At 45.6% G+C, this 13,924-nt stretch overlaps 1 long non-coding RNA gene across 1 annotated transcript; it reads right to left on the bottom strand.

The window, feature by feature from the left end:
- Window positions 1-1,174: 1,174 nt before the first annotated feature.
- LOC135391444 (uncharacterized) lies at window positions 1,175-13,570 on the bottom strand. The gene is made up of 4 exons (XR_010421949.1): window positions 13,445-13,570; window positions 13,329-13,387; window positions 5,061-5,135; window positions 1,175-5,003 (listed from the first exon to the last, which is right to left on the bottom strand). It is a non-coding gene; the product is annotated as an uncharacterized LOC135391444 (long non-coding RNA).
- Between the last annotated feature and the right edge of the window lie 354 nt (window positions 13,571-13,924).

Genomic DNA, 13,924 nt, shown 5'->3' with positions numbered 1-13,924 from the left:
GTACAATATGAGAAGGCACACTTAAACGCGACTTCCTTGTGACTTATTTATTTATTATACGAGTTCCAGTCCACCAAGTAAGTGCTGGTTTATTAGTAACGATTATGCTACACAGTCACCTTCGCTCGTGGTACACCATGCAGCAGCTTCCTCCACGGATTGTGGTGATTATGTGCTCTATTCATTAATGACTTGCAGTCCCCGTGTGTTTCAATAAACGTTTATCTATAAAACGTTTGACTAAGAGCAATGGTTTGAGGTGATTTGGGTGTTGACCGTCTGCCGGGCACATTTGGGACTGGCAGATGATGACCATCATTTTCACACAAGTTCCTCGCTTATAAAAGTTTTTAAATTTCAGGAATTTCTGGAATTGATTTTTCAAGACCTACACTTCAAAACCACGGGATTAGTCTTCTAACGAACTACTCTCAGAGTTGGAAATATACTTTCCGCAGACGATCAGTGGCTGGGTGGTTATCGAAACTACCGTATTTTCCGGTGTATATCGCACGCGTTATACAATAAAAAAAGTGCTCTGAAGAGATCCTGCGCGTTATCTACTACGCATTACGCATTATCTACGCATTATCTATCGGCGCGCGTTGTACACGGAAATATTTTCCTGCAGAGTTTCTTTTCAGGTCAGTGACGTACAAATTCTAGCCACTTTCAGGGTGTGCTGTGGCTTTCTTTCATATCTCTTAGGGTCAGTTGACAGATCCGGCGAAAGGACACTGGACTTCATAAACGGTCAATAATTCATTTCAGAAGAACGGCGTGGTTGAGAAGGGCCGCGAAATGGAAAGCAGAGAGGACACTGAAGTATACTATGACAGCGACGCTGTTGCATCAGAGTTTAACGGATTTGACTAAATGTGTTTCAAATATAGCACATGCATACGTATATGATGCACCGCTTTGGTTTCTTGTGTATACTGGTGGCAGTACAGAAGCTTGTAGCACCATTGCGGCGTAGTAATATTATGTTGGGAGGGAAACTGGATGAGAGTTAGCTCTATGGGTGTCTGGTTCGAACCCCACAGCGTCTGGGACACCATCGCGTATTTTTCTCCCGCGCGGCGCGTGTGCGGAGGGCGCAGCGCGTGTACGGAGGGTTGTCCGCGCGCTTATAACATGCAAAGACATGCAAAGAAGGGTCATACACAAAAAGCACAAGTGAAAATATATTTATTAATGCCAATTGTAATGCCAATCAAGTTGAGATATATTTATTAAAGCCAATTGTGCTGGAAATTGTGCCAATTGTGATGCCAATCAGGTGAAGGAGAAAAACCCAGCCGAAAAACCTTCACGACCTGTAACAGAAGAAACACAATACACATAATAAAGAATATACTTACTCATTACCAATTTCACAGCTTCCATATGGGTATGACTCAATTGCATTAAAGAGGTATCGCTTATCATCATAGGGCATGAGTGCAAGCTTAGTTGTTTCCACTGTATACATACATTGGCGCTTACTACATATGGTCCTTTGTAGATGACTTACCTTCACACTATTAAACAAAACATCTTTATATACATTGTGATGCAATTCCCTACGAGCAATACTTTTCGTAACACCTTTTGCTCTTTGACTATCGTCACTCAATCGGATAGAATACATTTTTGCTTTCAGAGCAACCACCTCTTCAATTATCCTACCTCCAGTCTCATCCTTGAAGTGGAACAATGCCCTTTATTTTTATTGCTATAGAGTGGATGATCACTGGGATAGGATGAAAGATCAAGGTGATCATCTGCAATCTTTTTGATTTCCTCTTGATACTCTGACGTATGAAACACACCAATGATAGAATCGGTATCCGAATACATGATGGTGATGGGGCAATTCAATTTTTCCAAGAGAGTGCAATAGACAAATTCGTAGATTACCAACTTACTATAATCTAAAATACAAAAACCAATCTGTAATGGAAAGCTACACTTTACCTTCCTTTTCTTCATCTCATACAACACACAATTCTCTGACAAAATTTCAAATCGAATGCAGTCGTTTGAGGAGCTATATCTTTGGGCCTCTTCTTTGGTGAATGCTATCTTAATTGATCTAAATCGCCTGGGGTAAAGGAGTGTCCTACCGTAAAGGGCATTACAGCTTAACTTCAATATCTGCTTTTCAAAGTTCGTTTGCGCTGCAATGCGTCGCTTAATATTCATTTCAATGTACGGGCCAAAGACCGTACCCTGACGAAATTTCAACACTCTATGAATTTTGCTCACCCGCATACCTAACTTGCAATATAGACTCAACAAACGATAATGTACAACATACTCTGTTTTATCATTACAAGTGAGAAGTAACTTACCCTGTGCTGCAGGTTTGTAATTCAATTGGTCTTTTACAGCCAACTGATACTCTGACAACCAACTGTCGTCAACCTTTTGTTTCATTGGAGCTAGTGGGAAATACCTGGTCTTCTGGTGTAGCTCCGGCAGGTAGACGAGGTCGCACACGTAAATGTAGCCGTACTCTGCATCCTGAGGATGGTTAATGATGTCCAAACTCGAAAATTCGGATTCGGGCACCCACTCGAATCTTCCAATAGACAATGGCAATGTTTGGCAACTGGCATACAGACTGTTTGCATCCCAATAGGAGATGTAACTTTGCGGTTTCTCCCGGTCAAAGTTTGCACAATATTTGTTATTGGCAGCAACATACCTCAATCCTTGTTGGCAAATACCACCTCTAATAGAAGACTCGATGGTTCGATACATATCTTCATCTGTAAGCAGCTCGATCTTGGCCTTTATACACTTGAGAGCAGCCTGCCAACAAAATCCGGGTAGACTGACAAAGTGCAGCACTTCCAATCCACATGTCTTCATAGAAAGCTGTCTAAAATGCTGCATAACATCTAACAGGACCAGGACATCACGTTCCAAAAAGATCAATGTATAATCTTTCAATGACTTGCAATCAAAATGATCATATGTTTCCCCAGCAAAAGCATAGTCATCATCGCTGATGTGTGTTCCATTCAAATCATCATAAAAACCATCCTTGGCCGGCAGGCATTCTTCATTGTAGACTTGAGAGCTTTTGATCCAGGAATAAGGGTACACACCTTTCCTGGTTAAACGTGCAAAGTCATTACCATACACTTGCTGTAGACACTTAAATGCCTTAATTCCTTCTGATACCTTCAAACAACAAGCAAGAAAGGGAACTATTTAAAAATTGCGTGGTGTCCCTGAATATGAGATTCCCATATTCAAAATTCTGAATCTTCTCCGAACTCGTTGCGCTGAGCTTGGGTGGGCGTTTTCACTTCAAAGCATGGAAGCAATGCAACAAGGAGCTGATGTCGTACTGAAGGTTGTGGGTGAGCACAGGAATTTTGCCATGATTGCTGCAACTGATGTTACATTCGCTACAAATGGTAGCCAAAAAGTTGCTGACACTGCTTTCACGGCTGTGATCGTGATGACGAACCTTTTTCCTGTCAACACTAAATAACACACCACAATACTCACAGTGCGTTGCAGCGATATGTTTACGAGTTTCTTCATCTGTGAGTTTAATGGGGGCAGGGCAACGACTGATATCGACCACCTTGTTATGAAAACATAACAGGCAGTCGACGCACCTGGAAGCGGCATCGGGGCCTAAATATTTTTCATTTGCGAGTACTTTCGAATCATAGGTTCTGATTAGAATGCAGCAAAAGGAACTCATATCATGCTTCTGCACGGCACTTTTCACGTTCGTATTAGGGTCGAGGACAGACTCTGTATCGAGTCCGATAATATATGGAAATGCAAACATGTGACCAAACTTGTCAAATTTTAGAACATTCTTACCTGGCTCAGGGAACTCCAACAAAAGCTCCTCAAAATTCCTTCGCACTCTCCTATGTGACACTAGGTTTTCCTGTGTTGTAAATCCCCTCGTACACTTTTCACAAAAAAACATTTCTTTGCGACCAAACAGGGTACTGTAATTCTTTGTCCCAAAAAAGTGATTATCAAATTCCAATCATTGCACTTTATCATTAAATGCGAGACGCGGAACACGGGAAGTGTGGATACTCCCATCCTGATATGAGTACACATACACTTCAATTTGGTTCCGTTCTTCAAATTCTGCAATCTCCGAATATGATACCGGACTGTTGGGCCACCATCTGACTCGTGCCGATGGATTCGATTCGAGATCAACCAGATATTTGCGATATGTTTTCCAATCATTTCCATATTTTTGTTGAGGATGCAATTGCGCTAAAGTATTGCATTTGAAACGCTCGTTGTCGGGGCATTTTAAATTTGTGAGTGTTCTTCTTCTTTTTTTCAGTTCGGCAGGAATTACAGTGTCACAACCAATCTTCTTTTTTTCAATCGTGCTTATGTTCAATTCAATTTCGGATACGTCCCGAGATACGTAACCGCTACCTTCACCCTGATAATTTTCAAGGTTGCGCGCTAACTCGATAATCATTCTTTTAGCGCAACCATTATATCCGCGAGACTATGAATTTCTCGTGACACGGCACTTAGAAAAGCAAAATGGCTACTAATCGAATCGCCAACTCGCTTTACCATCAGTACTTTCACGCACATATAAAATTTAAAAGGTATGGGGTGCTGTTGTAATATGGAAACTATATCATGCTGGTAATGTACCAGGTATTCGAACGGATCCTCGACAAAGTCGTCATACGGTGACGCCAACAGGTACCCTTTAAAGGCCGCAGCGGTTTCAAAGAATGGAAAGTATGGTACGCTAACACCAGGATGAGCCACCGAAACATGTTCCGCGAGATCGTTCACAACAGGCTCTGGGCTATCTGGAATTTGCACAGCATCTGCCGGCGTATTATCATCAAAAACTCCATCCATCAAAACCTGATCAAATTCTAATCCCCACTCTTCATCAAACAAAGCAGGATCTAAATTTGGAACGTTAACTTCCTCCTCCATACGACGAATTACCTCCTCAATGCAATCATACCCACAGATTCCACAGCGAGGCACTAGAAACAGGCATTCCATAAATTAAAATAAGAGCAGTAAGCAAGAAGTGGACTTACTTTTCAAAGATCTCGGCAGCACACCAAAACAAATTTTTGGCAAAGGAAACAAGCACTGCAACCAGGGCAACAGAACTTGATGGAAAAAACAAGCCATGGGTCAATATTTTATAGTAAACGTGGGCGGAACCGAAAATTGTATATAGAAAATCGTTAACCAATGGCATACTAAGAAAACCAATAGGCATCCTTTCCATCTCATTCTCTCCCAAATCAACGATGGAAACAGACGAGTGCTATTCACTCTCCATGGAGGACTGTGAGTTTTACAGCTTTTCTCCTCTCTTTCCAGTAACTTTAAGGAGATTTTTGTTTTAGATTACGAGTGTCTTCTGACAGGCGACTTGCCCGTTGTGCAAACATTGAAGACACCACCCAGAAGTTTCTTTATACAAAATGGCGACCATCTGAGACAATGTCGCTGCGGGGGATTGATTTCAACGAAATCGTCAGACTGGCTAGATCATAACATCAGACCATATCTCGGATGCCATCCCAACTCGGATTGAGTATGAACTCGGCTGAGAGATTTCACTTGACTATACAGTGGATGATGTATAAGGACCTGATGAAATTAAACTCGTACTTGAATTGCAACGGACCTGAGAGTGAATTCACACTCATCTTGCAATGTTTACCGTATCAACTCAAAACAAGACGCGGACAACTAAGGGAGAGACTACAAAAGTTTGTCGCCGTGAAATGTGACTTGTTAAGACGTTACCGTGATGGTGAACAGATTTCACCGACCCTTATCAATGCCGGTTTGAGAAGACCGATCCTTCGGAATTATTACATTCAGCATTCGCACTACATCGTCCAGCGAAAAGAAGACGGCTCTCGCAAGATAGTGAGTCCGGAGGATTATCTTCAAAGTGCTTGTACATTGAATAAATGAGAGAATTTTTCTTAAATGAGGTATTCCTCTTCAGTCATTTTTATTACCTTGAGATCATTGTGTACAAGTTATTGTCAAATAATGACATAATGCTTTTGAGTGAATAAGTACAGTAAGTACAAAGACGAGAAGGAAATACGGAAACAAAGAGGCCGTAGTGGGAGCTGTAGAGACTCTGTATACACTTGTCACAATATTCGTCAACAGGTAGATCTAGCAGTTACTCTTCAATTGGTGGTAGACAAAAGCTGTCCACATAGATGAATCTATCATTGCGATCCATCATGTACAACAACCAATGCTCTCCCGGGCCGTCGTGTGGATGCGTATTAATGACAATGAAGCCTTCTTCTTGAAGTGGCGAAACTCTGTCGACAGCGTAGGTTCCTCGATACATTCTCACAGTTTGAGGGTTCATTGAAAACAATAATTCAAGATCTAGAACGTCCATGATTCAATCCAAATGAACTGCAAGGTCAGCATTGACTGTCAGTATCTTGGGGCTCTCACTTATAAGTATAACCGACACAGCGTGAGGCAATGGTTTTGCAAATCTAAGTTCAATTCTACAATTTCCCTTACGTATCGGATTAAAGTAGCCGCCAACGGACTCGTCTGCACTGAGGTTCCAATGCAATATGAATGAATTAGTTTTATAATTCTGATAACGCAGCTCGACCTTTCTATCAATCAGTTGAGGTAGGAAATCATAATAGCTTCCTCTGCATAGGTCATTGTCCCAATCGTATGAGAGTTGTTTTCGATGTCCGTCAATTGTTAGTGTTACTGAACTCACATTGAAATGCTCAAAATTGAAAGGACTCAATTTGAAGTCACCCTGATAGGCGTCGTCCGTGTCATAACCATTGAGATCCGACCTGGAATGCGATCGGTGTATAGATTGTCGAAAATTCCATCCACTGAGCCAGCAGTTAATGTCTTAATTTTGCTCTCTAAACCTCGCATAGTATAACACGCTGGATGTTTCTTCAGTATAGACTGGTGTGAGAGGAAAGTTGAGTTACTGACTTTGACTTTACGTATTGACAATACTGCATTGTGTATCTTGATCTGATGTTGATGCGTTTCTCCTGGACCAATCAATAAACGATGCATGTCGCTGGCGTGCACAGCAGACACTCTAACATCCAATCCTGGTAATACCACAACACCTGGCGAATGGCACGAAGATAGCCGTCATCGTAGACCAATACTCCACCACGGATGTTTGCCTGATGGACACTGCTCGCATCGCGGTCACCACGGAGCACGAGGCCGAACATTTCGACGTAAACCCTCAACTCAATACAACTCAAACGCAAACCCTTCTCCAGATGCTCAACAATTTCAGTGACTGCTTTGCTGCATCGTCGAAAGTAAGACAAACGCCCATTGCGAAGCACCGCATCATTGTCGACGAAAAGGCCCGTCCAATTCACAGCGTGCCGTACCGGGTCTCCTGCAAGGAGCGAGAAACGATCCGAACGCAAGTAGAAGAGATGCTAAGACATGACATTATCCAGCCGTCGACCAGTCCGTGGGCATCGCCGGTGGTACTAGTGAAGAAGAAGGACGGAACACTCAGGTTCTGCGTCGACTACCGGAAACTCAATGAGATAACGAAGAAGGACGTCTACCCGTTACCGCGCATCGACGACACGCTCGATCGCCTTCAAAACGCAAATTTTTTCTCTTCCATGGACCTCAAGACGGGGTACTGGCAAATTGAAGTCGACGAACGGGACCGTGACAAGACTGCCTTCGTCACTCCGGATGGACTTTACGAATTCAAGGTTATGCCTTTCGGCCTTTGCACAGCACCAGCGACGTTCCAGCGTGTTATGGATACAGGTCTCGCCGGGTTGAAGTGGCAAACCTGCCTGGTGTACCTCGACGGTGTTGTAGTCTTCGCAAGAACATTCGAAGAACATGTTGAACGGCTAAAGCAAGTCCTCGAGGCTCTCAGAACTGCAGGGCTGACGTTGAAGCCTCAGAAATGTCGATTCTGCTACGAGGAACTCAGATTTCTCGGCCATCTCGTGAGCAGCGACGGCGTACGCCCCGACCCCGAGAAGACGGCGGCCATCGCAAATTACCGTGTTCCTTCTAACGTGAAAGACGTTCGAAGCTTTCTTGGCCTTTGCGCCTACTACCGACGGTTCATTCCGAACTTTTCAAGAATTGCGTCACCCCTGAATGCCCTCACGAAGGACGGATCCACGTTTATCTGGAGTGGAGCCCAGCAACAGGCGTTTGATGAATTGAAGACGCGTCTACAGACCGCACCCGTGCTTGCCCACTTCGATCCAAACGCCGAAACAGAAATACACACCGACGCAAGCAACGATGGTCTAGGAGCCGTGCTCGTTCAACTTCACGACGGCGTCGAACGTGTCATCGCTTACGCAAGCAGAACGCTAACCAAGGCAGAGAAGAACTATTCGACGACCGAAAAAGAGTGCCTCGCACTCATATGGGCCATCACAAAGTTGCGCCCCTACCTGTACGGACGGCCGTTCAAGGTGGTAACAGACCACCATTCTCTGTGCTGGCTGGCTGGTTTAAGGGACCCCTCAGGACGCCTAGCGAGATGGAGCCTCCGATTACAGGAGTATGACGTAACCGTCACTTAAAAGTCAGGAAGAAAACACAACGACGCCGACTGCCTGTCCCGAGCACTACTCCAGCGACAGGACAACAGCCTCGAGGACGACGACGCCTTCCTCGGTCTAATGAGCGCGACTACCATGTCTACCAAGCAATGTAACGACCTCGAATTGAAGACACTCGTCGACTATCTGCAGGGCCGCGCCGACAATATACCTCCCATCTTCAGAAGATCACTCCCAAGTTTTTCCCTACGTAATGGTGTTCTCTACAAAGAAAACCACGCACCACAAGGCGCTACGTGGCTTCTCGTTGTGCCTGGGGACATGCGCACCGAGATTCTTGAATCCTGCCACGACGAACCCTCATCAGGTCATTTGGGATACAGCCGGACACTGGCCCGTATAAGGGAAAAGTACTACTGGCCAAAACTGGCCAAGACCGTACACCACTACGTAAGGACGTGCCGGGAATGCCAACGACGAAAAACGCCGCCGGTACGACCTTCTGGGTACCTTCAGCCAATCGCACCGCCGTCGGCGTCGTTCGAGCAGATTGGGATGGATCTACTCGGGCCCTTCCCACGTTCGTCTTCCGGAAATCGTTGGATAATCGTCGCCACCGACTACCTGACACGCTATGCTGAGACTAAGGCACTTCCACAGGGCACAGCAACAGAAGTGGCGAAGTTCTTCATCGAGAACATCGTACTACGGCACGGAGCTCCGACCGCCTTAATCACCGATAGGGGAACGACATTTACAAGCAGGCTAACACAAGAAATCCTTCGACTCAGCAACACCGCTCACCGAGGACAACGGCGTACCATCCGCAGACGAACGGGCTCACCGAACGCCTAAACAAAACCCTTGCCGACATGATTTCGATGTACGTCGACGTCGAGCACAAGACATGGGACGACATACTGCCTTACGTCACGTTCGCCTATAACACGGCTGTCCAGGAAACAACGGGATTCACACCGTTCCGCCTTGCACACGGCCATGACGCATCGACTATGCTAGACGCGATGCTGCCCCACGAACCCAGTGATGTGGAAAACGACGCTCTGGACTTCACACAGCGAGCAGAAGAAGCCCACCAGCTGGCCAGACTACGGATTGGTCAACAACAACGCGTCGATAAAAGAAGATACAGTTTGCGCCGACGAGACGTACGCTTCAGTCCAGGCGACTTGGTATGGGTTTGGACGCCAATTCGACGACGAGGCCTGAGCGAGAAGCTACTGAAGCGGTACTTCGGTCCCTACAAAGTACTTCGACGCATTGGAGACCTGGATTACGAAGTGGTACCTGAGGGCAGCGTTCCCTCTCGACGACCCCCGAGGACTGAAATAGTTCACGTCGTTCGACTCAAGCCGTACTACAGCAGGTAGCGCTGAAGACTGGCTGGAAGGAAACAACATGAAAAAAAAAAGGAAAAGGAACGGCATCGAGACGATGCCCCGTCTACGGAGGGGGCAATGCCACGAGTCATCATCGCGAAACTTCCAGGGCAGGCACAAATCGGTACATCTCATCCCGGCGCATGCTGAAGAAGAAGCAAGAAGCTTCCAGACACATCGCCTCCTCTCTGGCAAACGCACGTGCTGTTTCTAGACTTTTCGGCGCGACGCTTAAATGCTTGTGGGCTCCAAGCTGGAGCATTCATTCTTTGGACACCATGGTGTTTTCAGAGAGCTATCACTCTTGTGTTTTGCTACCAAGTAGTCTAATATACCGTTCGCTGTTTATTCGACGACTCGCCGTCCCATTTCGCGTCGTGACAATATTTAACATTTTTATTTCATTTCAATTGATGGAAAGCTAATTTCTTGAGTTGAACTCCGAAATTTCCCCAGGCAACCTAACGTTTCCTTTGCGGAAATGGGTTCCCCGTGGTCATTTTACTCAGTATAGCACATAATCCCACTCGTAATGCAATGGCAATTGCCGAAATAAATTCGCCGAAAATCCGTGGAAACCAGCCCTTGGCTCAGCCTCTTTTTTGACGGCTCGTAGTTTTGAGCGCAAAGCTGCGAAGAAAGGAGGTTACATTGACACGCCACACGAGGGAGGATAAGGCTACAAGCCGTCCGATAACCTCATTTTTGATAAGATAGCTCTGATTCCCGCACTCACCGCCCGTGTTTGTTCCATGGGTAAGGCTTGTAACCCTTTCCCCTCTCGTGTGGCGTGTCAATGTAACCTCCTTTCTTCGCAGATTTGCGCTCAAACTACCAATATGCGGCAAAAGTTATTGGCAGAAAAAAATCCATTGACCACATGTCTCTCCGGGGCCTACGTTTTTTACTATGAATTTCTATCCTGTATATATATCACTTTTTCCGAGATGAAGACAGTTGCAATATAGCATATGCTGAAGCCACTCCTTAGGAAGGCATTAGCAAACTCCTAGGACAACGCCTTAATTAACTTTCGATAATTAACTTCTTAATTATAAAAGCTACGAGGTTGTCCCAATGAGAACATCTGTTCCTTTCGGTCACCTGATATCGTAGCCATTCTCAGAACAAAAATCCGTTCGCTATATCGTCCGCAAAAAAATCGTGAAGGAACACCGTTTTTTGCTTTATTTTGTTCATTGCGCATCTTCGGAGACGCGTCTTTCCTTCACCCTCAATGTGAGAGGGTGAAGGAGCAAGGTGCCGCCTCTTGCGTCGTGGAAAAAGATTAAAAGAAAATAGGAAATGCAACCCAAGGGCAGTTCCGATAGAGTCACCACATACATTTTTCGTTATTTTGTTTCCGCAACTTAAAGCTCATTTTCGACGCATGAGGCGGCATTGTGCTAGTGGCGGTCCGTGGTCGACGAAAACGACGCGCCTCTGCTGCCGCGCGCTACTGCGCCTGGCAGCCAGTTCTACCGCCAATAGCCAATCGCCTTTGGGCTACGTGCCACTTCCTCTTGGCACTGACTCACTCACCGGCACCGTCCTAGCGTGAGGCCACGCACATTTGCCCGCTGGGACATTCCATCATCGCCGGTCAGGAGTCATATAGAGGAACACCACCACCTCTACATTTCGTGACGCGAACAACGAACACCATGTCCGGCGTAATTCGGTCATTCGTCACCCTAAATTTTTCGGCAAACTAGCACCAAACCACCTTCTGGCAGGCAAGTCGCACCAGGACCAGAGTTCCACCGGGACCCGCAGGGAGATCGCAGCAAGTTAACTTTCCGGCCTCCACCTGCTTCATGATGGTCCTCGCCGGCACTTCTCTGGCGACAACCAGCATTCACGCACTCGTACCGGTCGCGGTACTATCGCCCACTCAGCAACGCACTCACTCAGCAACAATCAACGCTCGGCAGCAATCACACGTTAAAGGGATAAAGAACGGGCAGCAATGCTGGAGAAGCTGGGGGACAGGCCTCTGCACCTTGCTGGAGATGCACGTTGTGATTCTCCTGGGCACACCGCACGGCACATATACGATAATGGAGTTAAGGTAGTTAAGGTAGTTAGGTGTAGTTAAGGTACGTTTCCTATAGAAGTTTCTTCTTTGTGGATTTCGTAGCCAGTAACATAAATTTGTGAAATCCATTTGCAGGCAACAACCGTGTCTTCCAGCTACTGCATGGAACTGAGGGGGCTCGAGCTTTGCCTTGACTACTTCACAGCTAAATGGTTGGTCGTCAGCACACTGGTCACTGACTCGCAGGTGAAAACCTTTCTGAAGGACAAGCACCCGAGTACCAGCCATCGTTTTGATGTGTGGCATGGTGCAAAAGGTTAGATGATGAGAACTCTGTGTATGGAACCGATATTCAATATTACATTATCATCATTGCTGTTGCTATGCAGGCATCAAGAAAAGATCGCTGCAGCATCACAATCTAAGAAGCACCAAGTTCTTCGACTGTGGTGCGAAAGCATAATCCGCCACCTATATTGGTGTGCGCGCACCAGTGACAGTGGCGATCTTTTGCTTGCTAAGTGGACGACGATCATGCGGCACGTCATCAATATACACACCCACCCAAATAGCCTGCACCCTGCCTGCTTCCATGGTGATTTGGGCGAACGATTCTTAACTTTCGCTCCCTTCTTACTTTCATTCAAGGCACTGGACTTCTCGAAGAGTTCTAAACAGAACTTCCACCTGGCCACCATTTCCTTCACCATTCAGCTTCACCATTAATTCATCCTCTCATATTAATATCTGTGAAGGGGGGGGGGGGTCCTGTGGCTACCACGGGGAAACATCACATGTCATCATCACTACTTCATTTATTGTTGTTGTTGTTGTTGGTGGTGGTGGTGGTGGTGGCGGTATACAGATATTAACTTCATATCATCCTACTGTTTACAGCAACTGACACGTTTAGGGAGAAGTTACATATTTTGCTTTCTGTAAATGCTTCATTCCGGAGGTAATTTCACACGGGTATCCTGATGAACACAAAATGGACTTTAGTTTCCTACATACTTCTTAAGTGCTTTTTATTTCTTGAATATTCACTCTTTTGATTCTGTTGATCAAGTCATTCAGAAACTTCTGTTGACAACGTGTACAACACTTGTAGACTACACTATGTGTATGCTTTTTGGACGGATAATACAGAGGTTTTGTTAACATCCAGTTGAAACCCTGTGAAACTATCCAGCAACGCTAGCTTTTCTGGGTAGTGCCACAGGCTCCCACCCCTGCCACCTCAAGCAACGAGCCGACGCGTTCACCACAGTCTCACCAAGTACATTTCCCTGTGCAAAGCGCAGACATAGACATACTTACAGTGAGACATTCTTTTATGCAATCAACTCACGATCTTCTTCAGAGCGGATGAGTCGCAGCTGCCGGTGAATGATAATTTTAGAACTAAGGAAAGCAGCATGTATCGAGGCACGCACTAGTCTTCGAGCCCTTAGCAGTTCCCGATGTTCCGCGCTGTCGTACGTACATCTCGGCAAAGTCAAAAGTGGAATATTCGCCTGACCGGGCGAGTTCACGTGGGGCAATGGCGATCTTCCTCTTCGTTCTTATTAGCGATGCGTTTGCGTTTTTTAGTCTTTTATATGGACCCTTCTCCTAACGGAGGAGTCGTGTCGTTGTTAATCTTTACTTCCCTTGGAAACGTCATTTATCGCCGCAACTCTGCATGTTGCTACACCTGGAGTCTGTCAACCACCACAGTGATTTTTGTATCTTCCCGACGTACAATGCAGGTGGCACTAATCTGTTTTGTCATCGAAACCTACTATATTTACAAATTACAAGGAATGTCTGTAGTCTGAGTAAACCAGAACCGCTATGAGCGCAGACAAAGAGAGAAATGTGAAACTTAAATCTTCTCCTTCTTCAGTAGTCTTTATAATGTTTCTATTGTTTTT

The sequence above is a fragment of the Ornithodoros turicata genome, chromosome 4 (assembly GCF_037126465.1).
Source record: "Ornithodoros turicata isolate Travis chromosome 4, ASM3712646v1, whole genome shotgun sequence".
Classification (NCBI taxonomy): Eukaryota; Metazoa; Arthropoda; class Arachnida; order Ixodida; family Argasidae; genus Ornithodoros; species Ornithodoros turicata.
This window is presented reverse-complemented; position numbering and strand designations above follow the sequence as displayed.